The sequence below is a fragment of the Meleagris gallopavo genome, chromosome 1 (genome assembly GCF_905368555.1).
Source record: "Meleagris gallopavo chromosome 1, MGAL_WU_HG_1.1, whole genome shotgun sequence".
NCBI lineage: Eukaryota > Metazoa > Chordata > Aves > Galliformes > Phasianidae > Meleagris > Meleagris gallopavo.
Window position 1 is genome coordinate 154,488,935 of NC_139404.1, and position 22,782 is coordinate 154,511,716.

Genomic DNA, 22,782 nt, shown 5'->3' on the forward strand with positions numbered 1-22,782 from the left:
TGACCTTCCCAGGCTTTGCTCTGCTGGGCGATGTCTGTCTGTGTCTGGGCAGACGCTGCTGCGGAGACAGAGCTGTAAGAGCCATCTCCAAACCAGCGGCTCAATTGCTACACTCGTCAGATGGAGAAATTGTGATCCAGTGTCTTATCACCGTTGTATTTCTCTCATAATCAGCTGATGCACTTAAACACACTAATCCCCTTTTTTGGAAAGCTTCATCAAGGTTAATAGGTTGTTTAATCAAAAAAGGCATCCAAATAAAGCTATTGCTTTGCTGTTTTTTAAATGGATGGAGTCGTTAGTTGCCAGTTGCTGTGGAAATCATTTGTAATAACTTATTTCAGGATAGAAAAGTTTTAGATGTGTTTCACCAAAATGATACATTTTAACTGTGATATTGCTATTAAAAAAAAAAAAATCAATAAACCAAAAATCAATGAAGCACCAAGGGATTTTCTATTGAATGCTTTATGTGGAGTTCTGTAAAGTGAATTGGTTTCTGTGTTTATTTGTGATACTACTAATAATAACGTGATACTAAAGGACCTTTTTCTAAATTAGGCTCTGTATCAGTTCGCTGGAAAAAACAGCCTTCCGCTATGGAGAACGACTTTTCTTTTCTGGTCCTACTGACCTTTGCTTTTATTTTCCCCATAAAAAGCATCAGTTGCCAAACAGAAATCCAGGAAATAGCAAACTGCGTTTAGCCTACATTGTGATTAAACGGTTTGACATTAATGGGATGCTAGAAAGCCATATGCCAAACAAATAGGAGAAGTGTAAAGGCAAAACAAAAAAATATTTAAAGCTATTGGATACCCAGTTGCATCAGGTTTCCTGAATGTGTCCATGGAGCAGAGCAGCGCTCTGTGCACTGGATGTCACCTGTGTGGGATTAATGACCTGGAAGCTATTGATCCCAGACTGTTCTGGTCTCTTGTGTCTCCAGTGCTTGCTGTGAAATTTTGACAAGCTGGTCCCTTCCTGGAATTTCCTATAGACTTAGTTTGGCTTTGGATTGTGCCCACGGCAGGCTGAGAGCGTGCCTTCCTCTGACCTCCCTCCCGTGGCCAGGACGTGTTAATCTCTGCTGACATTTCAGGATGATTTGAATGAGTTCATTGACATTCATACTTAAAGCAGAGAGTTATTTGCGCTGTTTGGGAGTTGTTTACAAATTCTGCAAAACAACCCCATTGATTTGGAGTGCAGAGGGGAAAGATTCCTGACATGAAACAGTCCTCCCCAAAGCCTGTCTTGCAGTCTCCTTGCTGTAGCTTCTGCTGCTCTCAGCGATGTGGACCTGGCATGTGCATGTTTGCTGAGTGCTCGCATCATTTTCCTTCTATTGGTATTAATTAAGGGAGCATTTCACCCCGATAGGTTAGTGCAGATCACAGGTAGTTTAAATGAACCTGTCAGCAGTGCAGCTGCAAATAATTCCAAATATACAGAATGTGGATATGTAGTGATGACCTCCCTTCTTGCCGCCGATTACTAAAATATAACATAATTGGCAGAAATATGGTGGGTTTTATGAGCAAAGGAGACTTCTAGAAGGCCGGGGGATAAATCGTAGCACCTATAAAGAAGTGAAAGGTGTGGAGATAGCTTATGCACATTTAGAACAACGAGCAGGGCTCCAGCCCCGTTTGAGAACAGAACTTCAAGGCCCATCTCACGGCATTTATTTATTGTTAAATACTATAGAGGAGAAGCTGCGATCTTTGGAGCACAATGGCTACAACAGAGCAGCCCGTTTATCCCCTTAATCTGATGCTCTGGCAGTGGCAGCAGCCCAGCATCCGACACCTGGGGAAGGAGGGAGCACTGTGCCGCACTGCACTGCCTGATGGGCGCTGCGAGGGCACTGCTGGACACGGGGACATCTCCTCCTGGGTCTTCATTTTCTGGAAGTATTCATTCGATTTTATTAACTCCTCCTTTATAGCTATGAATACTGTTAAGAATTTTTCTTTTTTTAAAGGTTTTTGTTAGTACAAAAACGTACATCCTGTTGTCGATTCTGCATCAGCTTTACTGAAGAGAGCAGACTGTATGAAAGCACAGCGACGTACACTCACAATGCAAAGTTCTTTATCTCCACAAGCTCAGTAGGCCTGCACTCCCTTTTCGGGACTGCCCGCAAAGGAGCGGGTCTTCTCCCTCCGGCCTGACCGCTGTTTTCTCCGCAGCTCCCAGCGCTGGGGTCGTACTCGTGCTGCTCCGGGCCGGTGCACACCTCCCCGTGCCGTGCCGTGCCGTGCCGTGCCGTGCCGTGCCTCACGGTGCCGGCGGGGCGCGCTCCCGCGGAAGCTGCCCCCTGTTGGCCGCTGCGCGCTCCCGGTGTTTCCCTCAGCAGTTCCCCGGCTCGGAGCGGTCTCATCTGCTCCCAGTGCCTAACTAAGACTTTACAGTCGGAGTGTATTCCGAGCGTTGGTTGGGGATAATGATTCCTGTTTGACTACCACTTAGGGGTTCTTCTCCTTTCCTGTTCCCGAATCGTTCCGCACAGAGGTCTGTTTTGGCCCATCGCTGTGTTTCATCATCTGAGGTGAATCCTACCTGAAACACAGAATTCTTGTACTGTGTGTTAAATGTGAATATCCTTCTCGAGAACTACGATCTGTTAAATACCTGCTGCTGTCTGCACCACCGCATCCCCCCAGCTGTCCCGTATCGGGGCAGAGGAGCGGTGTGGTTGGGCTGCATGCAGAGGTGCATCTCTGGTGCAGGAGGGCTCAGCAGGGATCAGGAACTGCCGAGCTCCATCAGCGCTGTGTGAGCAGAGGGTCCGGAACTACGGCAGCCTCTGCCTGCTTTTAAGCAACAGAACTACATTGCAATCCTCTTTGTTCCTTTATAAGTTAAATATGTTTTCTTTTAAAACGAACGTTTTGACCATCTGCTCTGCATTAGGAGCTAATTCCATCCATTGTTTCCAAATAGTTATTAACCTTTTGCAAATTATGTACTGCAGAGTAATTTTTTCAATAATCTTTACGTGTGTGTTCTGTAGCAGCACTGTAATGTGGATGGACATCATAGGAATTGACAGCAAATTTTTAGTTGCCGAAGTATGTGTTTAATTGATGGAGCTGAAGATTCACCTGCAAAAGCTATTATGATCCAGAGCAAATTCATATATATATATAATTTCTCCAGTGTGCATTAAGGAAGATTTTTTTTGTCCATTATCATTTATTTACAAAAATCCTTAAGAATAAGCCAAAATATTTATTTTTACAATCAAAATGTATCTGTGACTCAAAGTGACAAAAGGCAGTGTGCTTCCTGAAGTTACTTTATCTGTAGGTTACTCCCAGCGTTCTGCTTATGTATCTGATATGAGGCTCAGTTTGGAGCATAACTACTGCTGATGCTCCATTTCTTAAGCAGTGCGGAGTATTGAAGTGCAATCTGTTGTATATGGGGCTTTTATCATTAACTGTGAATTATCAGATGCTGTGTTTTCAAACATTAGATCATTAGATATCTTATTATTTTAATGGAAGAAAAAGAATAGACGGTGGTATGTTTCCGTAGCATAAGCTGTCAGGGAACTGCATGAGAGAAAGAATCGGTTCTCAGCATGCAGTTAAGTCCTTATTTCAGATTCTTTACTCTGAACCACTGATAGCAGTGAGCTGCATCAGGGAAGGATAACCTGTAAATACTGTGCACTTACATTGCCCTGTGAAGCTGAGTTGGTCTCTTTTAGAGATGGGGTATTAAGTGACGAGGGCCCTGAATGGCACTTCAGGATACACTGACCTGAACTTCTGTGTGAGCTGTGATCGAGGAATGGCTCACGGGCTGCATTTCAGTCCACACTACTTGTAAATGATGTTTTGTGATAATTACATCTACAGTCAGCAAGTGTATGAACGTATCCAATACAATCCTGTAAACCGTGTGTATCAAATAGCTCATTAGCAACAAAACAGAAACGTTGTAAAACAGTTCCAGACTGTTTTTAATATTCCTACTATTCATGATTTTGATTTAATAAAGCAGGCTAAAGCTTTTACTGTGCGACCATGAGGATTCTCATGTGGGTATGTAGCTTTCTGTTTGTTTTTCCATCTTAGAGTACCCTGTTCACTGCAAAACTAATTTACAGTAGATGTTTTCTCTGCATCCTGTGCATTTTGCATCTTCCTTGTGAAGAAAGTGATATAAGTATGAAAAATAGGTACTTTTTTTGGTTGCGAATATTGAATGGTTTTTATGTTCATTGAAAGGCTAAAATTAGCTGTAGTTCAGAAACAGGTGCACCTGGTGGAATTTAGCCATATGGTTTATTTATAGAATAACTATATAAATTCTGCGGGTGAATAAAATTCTGCTGCTATAACACACTCTCATCCTAATGGAAAAAGAACATCCAGCGAGCATGGCGGCGTGAACTGGAAGCTAAATTCTGCCAGATACATTCCCTTTTATGTTAAATAAGTTTGGATTCAAGATGGGCGTTCAGTCTGATTTTCTTTTTTACTTATTATAATTTTACACAATGCTAAAAATACAGAGAAGAAAATATCTTAACTACCTTGCTGACAACTTAAGTTAATAGAGTTATATTCTGGAGCTGAATGGGGCTGGAGAGAAAAGGCAAGAAAGAAGTAAGGAGGACTGCAGCAAAAATTTTTGGATAATTGACAGCCACATATTTGTTGTGTTACAATGTCAGGATTGAAGTTCATAACTCTGAATAATGTTCCTGTTAGAGCTCTTGTTAATGATACTGTACTGAAAACATGTTTTCCACATTTGGCAAAAAAGCTGTTGTTCAGAACATGTCTCAGAATATGCTTGTGTATACAAATTGTTGTGTAATGGTAATGATTTTTAAAATCTTTTACTTTTGGGAAATGCTTGGCTTTTTCATCTTACATAAAAGAATTGTAAGGGATCAAAAATAAATTAGCAGTCAAAAGTAAACTTTAAAGGGAGCAGGCAGTATATATTTGATTAGTATTTAATTGCATCTTTAGTAACCATGATTTCATGTTGTTCTCATACTTGGTAATGAGTTCATTTTAAATATGAAGCTAGATCAGGATTTTACTCATGGTTCGTAGAAAGAGCTTTCATGTTATTAGTATTGTATTTTTAAGAGATGTATAAAGAACGCACTGAATTCCTATTTGTGATAATTCTACTCAGAGTTTATTAAAGTTTTAGTGTTGTTAAAAAGACATTATTACAAAAACCACTTTTTAGAGTTACGCTTTTTCAAATGCAGTCAAAACATAAACATAATATTTCAATTAGTTTTCTATTGTATTTTAATAGATACAATAGATAGTCTTCTCTATCTTTATGAAGTATGTAATTCGTTTCCAGTCTCCTGGGCTGCTGTAAAAATCTTTATTGGAGAAGGTCACCAGTAGGACTTAGCTTTTTACATTAAAAATGCTGTGGTTTTAAACCGTGCCTTCTTTTAAGAATGTGGACAGTCCTGTTGATTTCAGTGGCCTACATACATCTTTTAAACCAAGCGTATGCTAATATATTTAGAAGCTCTCCTTTGAAAGAACGAAGTGAAAAGTTTGGTAGAAAGCTCTGTTATTATATGCTGTCTTGTGTCAGTTAGAAAGCAGTAAAAATATTTTAGTTGTAATGTCCTGTAAATAACACTTGTTGCATAAAATAGTAAAGTGGAGAGTTATGTTGAATTTTTAACATTAAGAAGTAAGGGTGATGTCCTTGGTAGAATTTGTTATAAACCATGACTTTATAATTCCTGCTAGTAGTTGTTGTATTTGTTTTTTGTAGAACAGAAGAAAAAGCCTTTCTCTTATTAAGGGAATGAGCACTTAGAGATGTGTGCCCATGACAGTCACTTTTCACATTTTAGTTCATGTAGTCACTGATAGTTTAATGAGAAGGAAATGAAGCCATTTTCCAATTGTATTTAGTTTCCTTAACATTTTTGCTTCAAACAAAATAAACAATAAAAAAAGGGAAGGGGGAAGAAAGGAAAATACTTCAGGTGGACTTAAGCGTATAATAGACTGATACAAACAAAAAGTCATGTGTATACGTTCCCTCTTTTTTTTTCCTTCTCTTAGCTTGTTCCAATGCTTCCTACACATGGTATGTAGAACTTTATTATATCTCCGTGTCTGTATTTACCACTCAAAACTAATGCTATGGTAGTGCTTCTCATTTCCATGTATAATGTTCTTATTCAAAGCTGGACCATTTTTTTCTTCTTTTTTTCCTTTTTTTTTTCTTTTTCCTCTTAAGCTGATAGTCATAGCTTTTAAAAGACCAGGTTAAAAAATAACATACTATACTATAGTATGTCTTATACTATTGTATATTGTAGATAGTTTATTATTCCACTGATTCTACTCTATCTCTTCCAAATATGTGGATACCAACATATCATAATAAAAACAAAGATTGTAGTAGAAAATGAAGTTCCCTTTGCAATAATTTACAGTTTAAAGTGTAGCTATATATTGTACAAGAAAAGCATATTTTTGAAAAGCAACAAGGAAAATGTGTTAGAAATATTGATTTAGCAGCATATCGCTGTTCCAGGAGCACATATGCAAATTATTATTTAAGGAAGGAGTCATAACATTTCCTGTGCAAGTCATCAGTTTAGTAGAGATGTTTGGGTATAGCCACAGCTGTTGGGTTGGCTTGATGCCATCTAAAGGTACAACAGGTGGTGATGGGACTGACAATCAACAAACTTTCCATAGATTTCTCCTTTCAGAGCTTCTCTAGCATCCCCACTGGAAAGTGGAGGATAGGGTGGAATTCATCTTCTGTACAAGCCCAGCTCCATAGCATGTAGATCTCAGATGTACACATGCAGGGAGAGCAATTTGCTTAAAGGTAGTGAATGTCTTGACTGCTGCCCTTCCTCTGTTCTTTGGATATGCTTTTAGAATGCTCCACCTATATTGAAGCTATGGTGGAGGTCAGTCTGCCTGCGGGCTGAGGTGGGGCAGTCTTTTCTTGTCTGCTGACCTTGGGCATGTGCATGGACTGAGAGGCGTTCATTAAAGACATTTGCATGGGGCTGACCAAAGTATAATTCTACGTAGGCTGTGGAAGACTTGATGGAGCCAGAAGGGGACAGTCTCAAATTGAGTGATTTGTGTAGTTCAGTTGCATAGTCAAAATCAACCCATTATCACTCTGGCTTCATTGCAGGGAGATTCAGACTCCAGTACATGTCACGCATAATGTTAAACACAGTAATCTCAGGTTGTTACTTCAGGAGTGGAGCTTTTCCGACATTCAGCTCTACTGCTGAGGCTTTACTGTTGCTGGTCTCCCAACTACACATTTTGTCTTTTGCAGTGACCCCTTAGGTGATTTTTGTCTTGTGGCATCTTATTTTACATATTTTATTACTGAAATTAGTATAATACAGTGATATCATGAGAGTAATAAAATAATAGTTATGAAATGCCTTGTGAAACATCAGTGTATTCACAAATATTCCAAGGTATGACTACATAAGTAAAACATTTTGACATTGAAGGAGAAAGATGTTGTCAGTTAAAACTGCTGGCATTGTTATGTGATAAGGTCGTCTGTTCTTTTACTTGGTGTGCCAGTTGCTGAAAGACAGATATTTATTTTTAGAGATGAAAAAAGCATTTTCATCAGCTTAAATGAAGAGATCCAACTCGTTGTAAATACTGTTTTGTGAAATCTTGTTTCACCCATGGGAGTGTTTTCTTTATGGAAGGTGTGCTGTGATTGGGATGGGTATATCTTTCTAGCCCACCTAATCATTTCCTTTCACAATTCCAGAATGCATGCAGATTTGAACTTGTAGCCAGGAAAAAGTGCTGCCATGCTTCAAATTGCCAAAGGACCTCAAGGGACAGAAACTTGACCTGGTTTTATGAAACCATAGAATTACATTTATACAAGCTACCCCTTGGGAAAGGAATGAACTGATCCCAATTCGTTTCTAAATACTAGGGCCTTACGGGTCACATTTGAATTCTCTCCTACACCTGTTTTTCTACTAAATATTTCTGAGGACATTTTTAGAAACTTACTTTACATTAGGTATGGGTCATGTGCCTAATATTTAACAGTTCAGTGTTCTAATTTGTTAAAATGTCTAATGGTTTCTCAGTATAAGTAAGCTGCAAAAAGTTTAAAGTGTGGACTTTGTTCAATGTGGGTTAACTCCTTCTGTGGCTTAAGTAACTTAGGCTTCGTTTCCCTGTGTATGAGTTGCAAATCCCAGAATGGTCAGTGGTTATAGTTAGTACATATTGTATGGGCTACTGATCTCTACAGCTGGATGGGTGATTTGCTCACTTAGGACATGGGCCAAGGTGGGCCAAGGTTTAAAATGGCTCACCAGTGAGACAAGTTACATTCCCTGTGCAGGTCATCTGTTTAGTAGAGGTGTTCAGGAGGAAGTCATCTTCCTCCAAAATGGAGCTTGGCATTTGTCAGATTAAGCTTTTTGAACACGGAAGATCTGTGTTCAGGCCTCTTTGAATTGATTGAGGTAATGGGTGGTGTTACCATGACCTTTCTCTTCTACCACTTTGGTGTGATCCACAAGTCTAAATATCTGAAGTGAGCAAGTGCTTACCTCGCTCTCTGAACTGATGTGGTGCTTAAGGTGTCCTGGTGTATGCCAATGTAGCATCAGCTTCCAGTACACAGATTGAGCTGAAACAGGGAGCCCCTGAGGACAGGGAAAGGATCCTTAGTACTTCTGAATATCTATGATTGAACCATATGCTTATACACTGAAATTAGAATTACCTTGCACTTTGATTTATTTAACAAACTAAGTGAGTGCTCTGTTCAGCTAAAGTTTACCTCAGCAATTGTTATCCCACAGAGGCTCTACAAACCTTCCAGGCTCCACTTCCACCTTATCATGAAAACTATTTCCTTATTCTCAGGCAATCTTTCCCATCCTTGAAAGACACTTTGAGAGCTGAAATTGGCATTAAGTGCCTGCATAAGTCTACCTATTTCTAGTGAATGAATGACAGATTTGGATACTATTCATCTAGGATAGATTGCCTTTTTCTTTATACACCATCTTAACATTTTAGATCGACTGAACAGTTCATGTGATGATTCCTAACTCTATGCTTTCTATTATTGAATGTAGATGGGGCAGAATGGGCTTTTGTCTGGAATTACTGCTCACGCTTCCATGTAGTCATGAGTTTCTAGTCACTTTTGGCCTTAGCCAACAAGGATGAGGGGAGAAATGGGAATAGGAATGTACCATCATATATAAGATGATATTTATTCACTACATTTGTTATCTTTTCCCAACGGTGATTTTCCCCTCACAGTTTATGTTAAACAATTCGCTACTTTGGTGGTGTGGATATCCAGGCTGTTCCATGTGGCATTCTATGGCTGCTATTTGTGGCCTTTGCTTCACTTGACTGGCAGGTCTTTTAAATAGTGGTTACTTATCACTATTATGTATTTATTATGAATGTGTACATAATGTCTTTTTCTAATTTGCCTCCAAGAAGAGCTCATATTGATCCCTAAATTCTTCTTTAAAAGTCTTTAAGTCCACCTTTTACTTTCAGTAATTCAGTTTTTATTGATGTCATCAACAGGTTTGACTATCAGCAGCTTTATGCTGATATCCTGAGTGGATCAGCGTGGGATTTTTTTTTCCAAGACACAAAAATGGTTATATTTCCAAATTATTTTTAATAGAAGAGTCTAGTTGCATTTTCTTGAGTACTTATTTACTGGCTATTCCTTTGTAGTTCTGTTCTTCATAGTCTGAGTGAAAGATATATTAATCATACTGCGTCTAGAGCAAATATAAATCAGACTAGGTTAAGGCTTTTGACTTAGAGATAAAGTGATTCAGCTGCCATGCTTTCTGATTTTCATGGTAAGTAAGGGAAATCTTTAAGATGAGCTATCTCTTCACTGTATTTGATGTGTTTGTCTTGAATTTTCTGTGCATCAAAGCTATGGAGGAAAAATTCCTTTGTTATTTGTTTAATCATAAAACAATTCAATATGAAGGAACAAATTAATATATTTGGATTTCAAAATCCAGACTTTCCTTTTTCTCTCCTTCTTCCCCTCACACAAGTCTGTTGATTTTGAAGAAATGAAAGGTACAAATGTACAGTTCCTAACAGAAGCCCCATTTTATTAGTCATCATGAAGACTTCAAATATGGATTCTTTGTCTGAGAAGCACATTTGCTAACCCTAATAGCAACAGTAGGGACAAGAGCCCTGAGGCTGTGGTGTTGGGAATATTGTGAAGAGTAGCATAATGAAGAGACAAAACTAAAAAGCTATTTGACAGCATATTAAAGTATATTTGATCACACAGCATTATAAGGTTAAATATGTGTGATCAAATTTTCAGTCTTTGGATCAGAACTGTTTTCTTTCTCTTTGCTAAGTAAGATTGTGTTTAGAATAATGTTTGGAAAAGCAAGTAAGAAAAAATAAGCTTTACTTTGGAGTTTGATGTGGGACTGATATTTTTGTGGCAGAGGTGCTAGTTGTGAATTAGGTATTTGTGTTTTTATTATATACCTGAGAGAACTTATTACCTCCATTTCCTTTAATCAACTCATTTACAGGATAGATAAAAGAAGGGAAGATAAAGATAAGTAGATAAAGGAAGTTACTACTATCTACTATTATTAGCACACATGACTGAGTTTTGCAGAGGACTAATGTGGAAGTACTAGGCTTTGGTGATGCCTCAGCATGGCCTCAGAGAAGAAATAGTTAGTGAGACACATTTGTTAGGTATATTTAATCATATCTGGAAATTGTTACCTGTGTGTTGTGTATTTCAGAGTTTACTTCAGAGGCATGTAGCTGTGGTTCCCAGGTTTGTTTATAGTTTTACCCATCAAATGTGCAGCAGTAAATATTGGGCTGCACATAAAAGTCTTAATCCTGCAAGCAGGAAGGAAACTTTGGCTTGTGTGAGGAGTCGTGTTGACTGTAACATCTCAGTCGGACAATTTAGAGATGTAAAGTTACACATGTCCTTAAATATTGTCAGTATCGGCACCCTCCATCTCTAACAGATTTTTCATATGCAGAAGTTTCATAGATACCAGCAACCAAGTGTGGGAATGATCAAAGAGCATTGTTTGTAATCAGAATGTGGGTTATGAGTTTATAAAACAACTTGTGGATGCTTGGATGTATGTGGAATTTATTGATGTGAGTAATCCCACTGATAGAAGTGAGAACATTCAGGTGACTAAAACAAGTCAAACATGGGAATGCTTAGAAGATAGTGACCTTAGAATTGAGCAGTCATCTTTCAAAGTATTCAAAGCGTAGTTATTAAAACTTAAACCCAGGAGTTTCTGTTTCAACACTGAAACAGCTAGGAAAACATTTGAGCCGTGCACCTGCAAAATTGTAATACATTTTAATGATGCTGAATAACTTCCCCAATTCCTTGTACTCGTTTTTTGGAGAGGAGTGGGGGAGGGGAGAGAAAGGAGAGTGAGAGAGGGACGATGACAGTGAGGCTGTTTGTTTTTCACGAAAGTTGTTTGTGATTTCAGGTACTCATGGGAAATCTCTTGATCAGATTCACATCTGTTCCTGTCAAAGTGGGTGCTAAGATACCGGTCACCCAGCAACCATGTCCAAGAGGGAATTGGGCCGATAATAACTTCAAAAAGGAATGACAGATGCTAGATTAGGATGAAAGACAAAACGCATGAAAAATGAGCTTGTTAGAATAAAAAAATTGTTCAAGCACCTTCATGCAAATTAAATGAATATTGAACATTTGCATGCAGTAATTTCTACTTTTTCTGTTGATTGAGAAGAAATAAAAGTGGTACATATAAAATCGTAAATGTATTTTTTAATTTTTTTTGCACCAATTAACATACAAAGCAGTATCTTTCTTCTAAAAATGAGATTAGCCACCTGGGTGCTTGGCTGTATCCCACATATGTCACAACATTTTTGTAATGAGCGTGCTTCTGTTGAAGGAACACCTTTTCTAATTTTTCATAGCAAAACAAACAAGCAAGCAACCTTTTACTCATTTTAAAACACTTTAGGTTAACGTGGTTCTTTTTCTTTCTGCTCTGGTTTACAGAGCTGAATTATTTCCTGCTGTCCTTGAATTCAGTCAGTATAATGCGCATTAATAAAAGATCACATAAGATGAGTTCAGAACAAATGGTAAGGTTTCCTATTGACTGGTCAAACAATATGATTTTAAAGCGCAATGTCAGGGTAACATGAAAGACATAGTCACTTTTCCATGCCTATGTATGAAAGTATTTAAATAATCCAACAGTTTTATTATCAAAACATTCACATAACAATCAGAATTTGGAAAATAATGATATAATATTCCGATTGAGAAAGAATTTTGTGTCTTGGTTTAGCAGTGTCTAATGTGGTCACGTACAGAAATTGATTTTCTTCAGAAATTAATTAATTTTTCATATCGCCCTAAGCTGCAGTTAAAAAGAGTGCATACTTGTCTGTTTTTTCCAGAAATATTGCCTAATCATATTAATACCATTGCCCCAAGGATGAAAAGATAATTGTACAAATGCATTTGGAAATATGTATCACTGAGTATTTATGATTAAATTATGCAAATGACCCAGCTCTCATCCTTTCCAGACCCAGATTGTCTAATTAGGATTGATATGCTGAATAGATGTTCCAGAATTTGAATACAAGCATGTCCAAAGAGCAGAAAATTGGAAATGACAAGGCTGAAATGCTAAGAAAAGTGTCTTTCCCTTTTATACTTTACTAATGTGGTGTTAGCAGTTGCAGTTTTTCCTTTGGCTATATTGTGTGACTCATGTGTCCTACAAGAAATAAGTCGGGAAAGAAAAATCAACTTTCATAATTAGCATTACTTTATTCAGGACCTATTTTTCTTAAAATTCTACTAGTCATCTCTCTCCCCTTTAACGCTTTGCAGTCTCAACACTAAAATAGTAAGCAATTCCACACATTATTTCTTCATTTGGACCGCATGTAGCACTGCTGATGCTACACGTTTAAACTGTAAACTTCTCATCTGTTGAGATGAGATTTATGCACCTCACATATTTAGGATTTGTTGTTTTGTTGTTGTTGTTGTTATTGCTGTTCTTATTTATTTGAATTCACAGTCTCTTCACATAATAACTTTTTTCCTTTTTCCCTTTTCTTAGAAGAGAACTGATGTCTCTTTAAGCTTGTTTATGGGCATTCTGAGAATAATATCTATCTGAAAGTGAACAGAGTTTAAATCCTTCTGCAGAGAGCTGTTCACTTATTGCTCTTACGAAGCTGGGAGAAGAGTCTGGTGAGTAGGAAGGAGGAGTGCTGAACTGTCAGTACTTCAGCCATTGTTAGCAGCGGGAGTCATTCTGTCTGAACTCTGCTGGCTCCTGCTTCCCATCTGCAGGATGATGGATTGCTATGTTTAATACATTTCAGCTTTTGTCTGTCATAGTGTAGATAGACAGCGCTATCAATGATTTCAACACTGATTAGAGTGCTGGTTGTACCCACTGCTATTGGCCAGGCACCTCCCAGGAATGTCTGATGTGGTAACTTGTTGGCACCCGTGCCATGCAAATGAGTAGCTTAGCTAACTATAGACTGGTTTCAAACTACTGCAAAAGACTGCTGGGATTTATTAAACCTGCAGAGCCCCTGTGGAACACAGTTTGGACAAGCCTGAGAATGCTTGGTACTCAATGTAACTCCTCTTTAGAGCGGTCCTGAGCTCAGATAAGTGCCCCATGCTTTTAATAGCCCAGCACAGCCTCTGCTTACAGCGCTGCGTTCCAAGGGGTGTGATGTCAGCAGTGCTCGGCCCATCTGCACTTAAGTGTTTCGCTACTGGTGATACGGTAGGAGTGCAAGGGTTGCACTGAAGCAATAAGATATGACATGACATGTGTCGTACAAGGATTCGCTCAGCCGTGGGTGCTTTGTGATTCACAAGTCCACGGGCTGAAAGATTTCAACCACCAGAGAAGTCGCTGTATACCAGCACAACATATGCCCTGGAGTATCTTCTAATAATCATAAAATGATGCAGTGGACATAAAAAGTTGAAACAAACAAACAAACAACCCAACAATATTCATGTTACAGGCATCTTTTTAGAGAATTGGATAATACATATATTATTTTCTCTGTCAGCATATTAATTTTGTGCAGAGAATAAAATACTGTTATGAATCTACTGTGTGAAACTTCATATTGTATTGGAAAGAAAGAAGTAATTCTGCTTGCTGGAGCGTATAACACTAGCTTTGAAAGATGCCTGACCCAGTTTTCTTGATTTGGACCACTGCCCACCATGACAGGCCATGCTGAGGATAACTTTCACTTCATTCTGAACTGCGGGAGGAAGGCAAGTGAAATTGGAAAATATTAATTGTCCTTGATTTAGTTTTATCAGTTGAGATTTTAGTTTACAGAACTGGAATAACAGGAATAGGTAACTAAGACAGCCGACCATTAATTAAAGTGGAAAAAAAGCCAATCATAAATGTGTTCCCTTTCTTCTTACTCGCTTTATATTCATTCTGTGATTCTGTTCATTTCTGTGATTCTGAGATTTGACTGCGGCATTATTTGCTTTTTAAAAATTTCTCCACCTTTGGTTCAGCTTCCATGGCTTTGCTTTTAGGCAATGATTTGTAATTTCTCAGTTGTGCTTGCAGGAAATCTGAGCTCCACGGCACAGTCATGGATGCCATTTTTATTCCTTTTTAAGATGATCCAGGCAGTAGCAATGCTCACAGGGAGGAGTGTTCATGCTAATTAAAAGCTTGAGTTTACCTTTCAAAAAATGTTGGCAATTTGCCTGGGAGAAAATTCTGTCTTCAGTCACCATTTTTAATCTACTTGTCTGGTTGGAGCTATCTTCACTTTAAGAGTTTAAAAGTTGCCTGGATTTTTAAGTAGGTTCTTTGACATCGTTCCTAAGTGCTTGCTTGCCATATATGATGATCAGAGGATCTAAGGGCTTTGCAGAGAGGAATATCAGTAATAAGGAGGGCATAATCTTGACATTTACAGCTGCCAGCTTTTCTCAATTTATGCTCTGTTCATTAGTAATGGCTGTACTGTGGTGGAACAGGGAAACTTGAGGAGTACTTTACAAATTAATCAGAAAAGTAAAAAACTAAAGTTTATTAATGTGTTAAAACCTTCCTGATTTTTTCCTCTGTGTTTGGCTAGAGATACTGAAGGGGCTGCTCCTCTGGTGACACCAGCAGAAATCAATAGCTGGAGCATTCATACACACATAGTAAGGAATCAACAGCCATTTGAAAGTTAATGAAAAGCAAGTATGAAATAAATCCATACATTAGTAGGTGATGTTTAAATAAATGCTTCATGTAAATTTGATAGTTAAAGGAATCAGATAAACTGTTCCATTATCAAATTCATTGTATCTGCTGTTTGTTGTCTTTCTGTAGAAGTAAGGCGGTGATACTACAGGGTTTTTGATAGCAGATCTGGTTTAGATAATTTGGTCCCTCTTCTACTTCCTCCAGGCATATAATTTCTTCCCTGTGTAGCTGTGCCTCTGCAGCTTTGTGTGACTATTTTCTGCACCAGATCAAATCTAGGTTAAAAATGCTCCCCACTTTTATTAACCCTCATCTTTTGTGGAAAACAGATTGCTTCCATCAACAGCTGTCCTGTTTGACCAAAATGGGCAAAAGCAACAACAGTGAATGGTGGTGGCAACGAGGGAGCTGTGTCTTCATTTTTATGGATGGTGGTCTGGTGTGCCATGAAATTGTCTATGTCCTCCCTTGTAGCATCATGATCTGAGCCCTGGAAGGGAACTGCTGAATACTAAACAGTTTTAACACTCTATTTAACAGGAGAAAACAGAAGTGGGATCAGTGCAAGTGGAGGGAGATGTAGAATCTTTGAAAGAAAAACACATGAACGCAGTGAAAGCCAAATTCCTTTCTCTTGGCTATCTGCTTTACTAAGTCATGGCCTGCTGTGTATTGCAGAACAAATGTGGTTGGTCTCTAAGGTACAGTATGATTTTGGCCTATGGATGCTCACCCTAGCCATGTTCTGATTGCCTGTAAAGATAAGACTTGTGTGTGCACCATTTTCTATGTCCTGGATATCTCTGCTTGTATACGGAGAGTTATTACAGTACATCTCCAGGTCTGCGGGAAGCACTGCGAAGTGAATGAATCCTGTGACTTAGGCAAAGCCAGTGTAGTCTCTACCGATTGATAGCAGTGCCCAGTGTTAATGCCGATGGAAATGTCCTAACAAAAGCTGGACTATGACAACCTCAATGTCTCACTAGCTGCCTTGATTACACTGTTGTGTGCTTCTTTAGGAATATTCCTATTATTGCTTACAATGTGATAATTTAGAGCAAAAAGTTCTGATTTTTCTATTTTAACACCAGTTGATTTCTTCTGCAGCTTTTTGCAGTCATTCTGGAAAAAAAAACTTCTGAAGCTACCGGATCTTCGTCCACACTGAACCAGTGGGAAACATCAAATTTCCCTGGGTAGGCATGGTTTTAGAAAAACTTTTCTCTGCTCACAATGGTCTGACTTCACTGTAAAGTAGGCTCCACTGTGTTAATCCTCTTGGAATGCAGCAATTATCACCTACCATATAGGTGTTAAGTGCTGAATTTCAAAGGGATTATCACTTTCCTCCTTTAGTGGCTAAACAAGAAGAGAAAAGTTGTTAGTACTTCTGAAGAGGAGGGAAGAAAAAAAAAAAGAAATCTGTCTTATTTTCTTTTTGTGGTCTCCTTCAGTCTGGCAAAAGATGAGCAAACTGGGTTTTGCTACAGCTAGTTACTTTGAGTTGCTCTTCAAGAATTATAAAGATGTTTATTTCCCATCCTCTTGAAGAAACTATCTTTTCCTAAAAGAGCCATTCAGGATGAAAACTGGAAGTTACGTAGGTGCACAAAATCACATAAGAAAACCAAAGTTTTCTATGTCCTTTGAGTATGTTTTCATCAGCGATCTTGAGACTTTTGTCAAGTATGTCATAGTAGTTCAGTTCTTTAGCAGTTTGTCCGAAAATGTAATTAATGCTTTTGTTACAGACAGAGCATTAAAAATTATCCTATTTTTTTGTGCATACATTCTTTCCTTGTCCGTTTTCATTAACTGACATAGTATTATTTTGTTCTTCCACCAGCAATATCTACAGTGCATATTAGTTTCACGCGGATGGTGTATGAAGTGGGACCAGTGTCCTTGAGTTTTTATTTATTTATTTTTTTAAATCCATTCATAAGAATCTGATTTATGGCTAGTTCCATAAGTGCTTGCTCCTGTAAATCTTCAGTGAAATGTTGTCTGTGAACATAATGGGCAATGAATATAGGCAGTTGTGAGTTTTTTTGTTTTTTTTTTAAAAAAAAAAAGAATTAGAGCTCCTTAATTTAGTCTTCTACAGTGTCATCAAGGGCTTGGGGCTAGACAAAAGCCAAAGCCGGCAGCTCGCATGCCACTGTCCTTATCTCCTTTGTCATGTACTCCGATTCACCCCCTCAGTGTTGGAATTTATGCAGTTTTTTGTCTGTTTCACTCTCTCCTTCTTCCCTTGGCAGTCTGATATCCTTACTGCCATTATGGGTAGATGCAGCATAGGTGACCTTTTGATGTGTATTCAGTTTTTCTTTCTGATATGCATGTTTTCCAGTTATAAGTTTGAAAAAAAGGAGACTCCGGTTGCTACTCAGTAAAACTGAGATATATTCTTCAACAGAAGCCAAAGGAGTAGGTACCCAGCTCATCAGTTGTGTCTCAGCCCTTCCCTGTTCAAACTACTTGTCTTATAAGCATGTAGAAGTTGAAAGCCAGGTTTCCAAAGTTTGCTTTTGGGTTTACTGATGTGTAATAAATGGGGAGAACATTTAGGGAGAAGGTATTTGCATCTGGAGAAGAATTTAAAGATGTTTAAAGAGATAAAAGTTGTTAGTGCTGGAGTTTTGTTGGCAGGAGAGGACTGCCTTCTGGAGAAGTCTTTTTTGTGAGGCTGCAAAATAAACAAAAGGGGCGATTAGAGAAGAAGGTAGCAGTCGGAACTGGATTGATGATGCTCAACGGGAGGTTTCTTGGTGGGGGAGGAATGTAGAATATCAGATCGTAAGGCTGGCTCCTAGCCTGTTACTTTTACATGTACAGTCACCTTATTGGGATGAAGGATGATAACGTATGTCAGAACTGTTTGGTCTAGAGCTAGCTCCTGTAGAGCTAAGACTTTTAAAAGTTTCAATGATGGAAAAATGGAAAATGGGTTAAAAGACATCACAGTTTCTTCATGTTCAAATGGTCATGAATTGCAGAATTAAGTTGTGTTGCAGTGTTTATCTTGCGTTTTCAAGGGATAGTCCCAGAACATTTCAATAAATGTTGAAAATTTTCTTCTATCAAATACTTTTTATACATAAAGATACTAGATACTGTGCTAATATATGCTGGTGCTGGTAGGATTAGTTTCTATAATAAAAATTTGTAAGACAAATGCAATACATTTTATGAAGAGAAGTCATGAAAAATTGCTTTTTAGTACTAAAGCTAACAGTATTTCCTTGGGAATAGCCATCTCCTGCTTAACTGTAAAACCATTGGGTGGAAGAACATTCTGCTAAACTTAGGAAGTTGTAAAAATGAGCATTCTTAATTTTTAATGAATTTCTGAAATATTAATTAATTTAGTCCATTTTTGAAGGTAGTAATGTTTTGTAGACTTTATAGGGTATTTTGAACTATAAAGGCTTAACTGCTTAACTTTTTCTATCAAGATGATAATATTATGGACCACCAAATGTCTGCTGCAGAGTGGAGGTACTTGGTATTGTTGGAAGTGATATTCATTCAAGTCTAATGTGCATGCAAAGAACTCAGTATTTATGTAGATAGGAATTCAACAGTGGGCTCAGTGCCAAGAGCCATCGTAAGACACATGCTTGTTTCAGGAAATCAGGAGCATGCTGCCATTGTAGGGTATCTGATCACTTGGCATGTGAATTCTGGCATTTTCCATAATTTGTTTTCATCATAATTTGCATAAATTTTATACAGAATTCCAAGCTGTATAAAAAAAAATTACAACTTCTAGATGAAAAAAAAAGGGTCATTTTAAATCAATGCATTTCTGCCATTTTTTCTTAGTGTAACGATCCCAATTCCAAAGAACTACAGCTCTGTCTTTGTCAGTAGGATTTATGATAATGTCTTGCCATTTTTCTAAGTTATGTAACACACACTGTTCCTCCTTTGTTAGATGGTGAAATTTAGTAGGTTGTTTTAATTGTTTGATTGATTTTTTTTTCTTGGCATTTGTCTACAATGAAATCCAGTGTCTGAAATTTACTTGGAGGAGCAAGCAAGAGGAATGTCTTTTGTTAGAATTTCTGAAGATGTCAGGAGGCTTAGAAATATTTCTGTTCAATCTTTTGTTTTGTAAAGTCTAGAATTGGGTATGCAGCGCTGTGTGAAAAGTGTTGAGCATTGCTCTATCTTTTAAAATAATCAGCACATTTCTTAACAGAAGCAAATGCTTATCTTTCATGTAGTGCTGAATATTCAGCAGTTTTTAGTGTTTCATTTTTTATTGTTGTTGAAATAATACTAATGTAGTAGACATTCTGCTGTTTTGGACATCTAGAATAAAGATCGCTTTGATCACTGTTAAGTTGGAGGCAATAGCAGGATGGCCATAGAATTGAACCTGAATTTCACCTCACTGCCTGGAGCAGATAGTTTCAATACAAAGATACTGATAATCTGGAGTGTAAAAGGATGAATTATCAAATCTCTACTTTCCAACATTTTTAACTGAAGTGTTCAAAGTTTATTTTTCAATCTTCTGGGTAGATGGGAAAGACTCAACCAAAAAATGGCTGAACCATTCAGATTCCATTTTGCAAGGGATTTGAAAAATACGCAAAATTTAGATGTTCTTAAGATATGTTTTAGATTTTTTTTTCTAATAATTATGAGTATTTTCTTAGGGAGAACCTGGTTCTTTTACAAGGGCATTTTCTGGGAGAGTATTTTTGAAAAGTATGCCTTTAATTCTGTAACTGCTATGTGTATGCTTACCTGAGATTTCATTGATGTGACTGAGCAGTTCATGTTTGATTTTTCTACCTTTTCTGATAGATCAGTATTAAACTAACCTGCACAATTAACTGCTCTTCAGAAGCTGTGTTGTTAATGTTGTTAATTTCAACATAACATGTATTTAGAGTGATCAGAGTCCCCAACAAGATAATTATAGACTGAAATTAATAAATATATTAATAAAAAGTTAAAAATTGGACTTTTTGAATGTAGACATAATTAGTATTTTTAATGTCTTAACCCTATCCAGGTGTATTTTTTTCTTTGAATGTAGGACTGTCTTTACTGATACAGCATTTGCTGTGATTGTAAGCATGATCTCAGCTGAGTGTTATGAGATCTGACCTTTGACTTTTGAGTTGGATTGTTTAAGAATGTTGAATGTTGAACTCCTATGCAGTATATGCCATTATCAAAGCTATTTAGATCTTTTAGCTTGTTTCTCAACTAAACTACAACTAGGAAATCCTTTAAATCCTCTTTCTATACATCCATACAGAATATGCAGGGAAAGAGATTTAAATCACTGAAGTGATTGTCATTACCTTTCATCACTGGTATTTTTATTATAGTTATTATTTTATCTGTATTCTGAGATGGTGATTCATGCTTTGAAACAGTGACTTTTTAAATCACTAGGTGACTAATGACTAAATAGAGAAGAATAGATTTTACTTCCTTCTGTTTCTCCTCCAGATGTACTGTTTTCTGTCCAGTTTTCTCAATCTATTAGACTTTGAAATAATTTTCAGAATTTTGAGATCATATCTGTGCAGAAATTGAGCTAAATTATTGTGATTCTGCACTTGTTTTTGGCACAAGTAATGAGTTCAGACATATGTGGAAACTGTTCAGATAAGTGGGAGGGGCGTTAATGGTAGAATTAGAAATTACTTATAAGGAGTATTTAGGTTAAGTGTTCTGAATAGCATGCTTCTGTGACAGTAGATGCTTAAAATACCAATATGGGCAATTTTTAAATTTCTAAGCTTTGTGTATGTGTTTGAGTACTGAAGGATTTTTTTGACTGTTCTGCATTGAACTAACATACTCAAAGTCCTACGAGGGTAAATTGTTTTTGTTCTCCTTATTTGAGATGGCAAACTAAGTGTCAGAACCAAACACTGTAAGAATCATAGTTATTTCAGCATTCGGTTTACATTAATAGTTTTGACTATGTTTGTAGCCAACTACTGAAAATAAAGGTTACAAAAAAGATAACTATTAAACCCGTGCTGCAGTTTAGTAAATACTTATGCAGTTTCACGATTGTACTTAGAAATCTACATAGTATTTTGATTATTCACTAGAGTCATTTTTTCGTCTCTACAGATCTCTTCCCAAAGGCATGTTAATTGAACAATCCATAATCAAATGCTTCTCTTTATTTTGAGCATAATTATGTTGTATTCTAGTTACTATTTTAGAAAATTATCACATTTGCCAATCAGTTTCAAGAATAGATTCATGTATAAATGATCATGTATTCAAGGCTTCTACTAGTTTCAGAGTTTTATTAGAATTATGCCTGTAGTAGCTATTTTATAAAATTTCTTAAAAAAGTAGAATCAAAGATTCTATGTTTCTCTTCTTTATAGAACTTTAAAATGCTTTTGTCTTATCAAGTGCCATTCTCTGCAATCCTTTAAGCCATTTGAAATTGAGCGTGCGGTTTAGATCAGCTAAGATGAATTTCCTTAGATCAGTCAGTGTTCCTGTGAATCTTAACATACTATGCCCTCTGCTTATTGCAGTTCTTTCACCATTTTTTCTCAAATTTATCAGAACAGAAATAATTGCTTCCATCCATTCGTAAAGATGTTGGAGTTCAAATATTGAAGCACTTCAAAAGGGAATTTATGTATGCACATGCGTAATCATTTACATCAAACTATTTCCCTTAAAAGTTTAAAAAGTAGCTCCAAATATTTTTCTAGATATGAATTCAGATAATTGTAAACACAAAATATAATAGGATTTTTTTGCAAGCTGAAAATCATTTCCACTAGTAAGATTCTGAAGTATGAAGGACTTTTAATTGGTAATTTCTTGGGCATCACTGTACTTTACTGTACAATTTTTGTCTTTAAATCTCCCTTTCCTTCATGCCTTTTTTCCCCCACACTATAACAGCATGCTAAAATCACTAATTCTTCTTTTGTAGAAGGTGACTTATTTAGGGTGAGTTTGTACATAGCTGCATGTTATGCCTTATTATAGAGTATAGTGTGTTGGAAAGGCAACTTAGTGTCATACTGAGTTTTGAAGGTAGACCAGAAGCATAGACTGCTTTGTGCTATTTTTTCTGTTGTATCATCTCCCAGATACTTCCACAAACTGTTTCTATGCTTCCAATTTCATTAGGTCAATTTTCTAATTTTGTTTTTGTGTATACATCTAATCTTAACAACAGATCAGCATGACTCTTTTTCACTAACTTTAGAAAGCTAGCTCAGTTCACATGTTAAGGGAATTTTGTAATTCCCTTCTTTTGTTTCTTTGGAGATGGTGTTCCTCCTAAGAATCTGGTGACATTACTTTGAAACTGCAAACAGGGTACTGGATGTTTTGCATTCATGACAAGTCAATATTTTTCTCATATTTTAAAGTATTAGGGATTCTTCAGCATACCACTCAAAGTTCATCAAGTTTCTACCTTCTGTTTTCTTTCTTTT

At 37.2% G+C, this 22,782-nt stretch overlaps 1 protein-coding gene across 6 annotated transcripts in view; it reads left to right on the plus strand.

Moving 5' to 3' along the window:
* DACH1 (dachshund family transcription factor 1) overlaps nt 1-22,782 on the plus strand; it is a 361,366-nt gene that overhangs the window by 2,341 nt on the left and 336,243 nt on the right. The window lies entirely within an intron of this gene.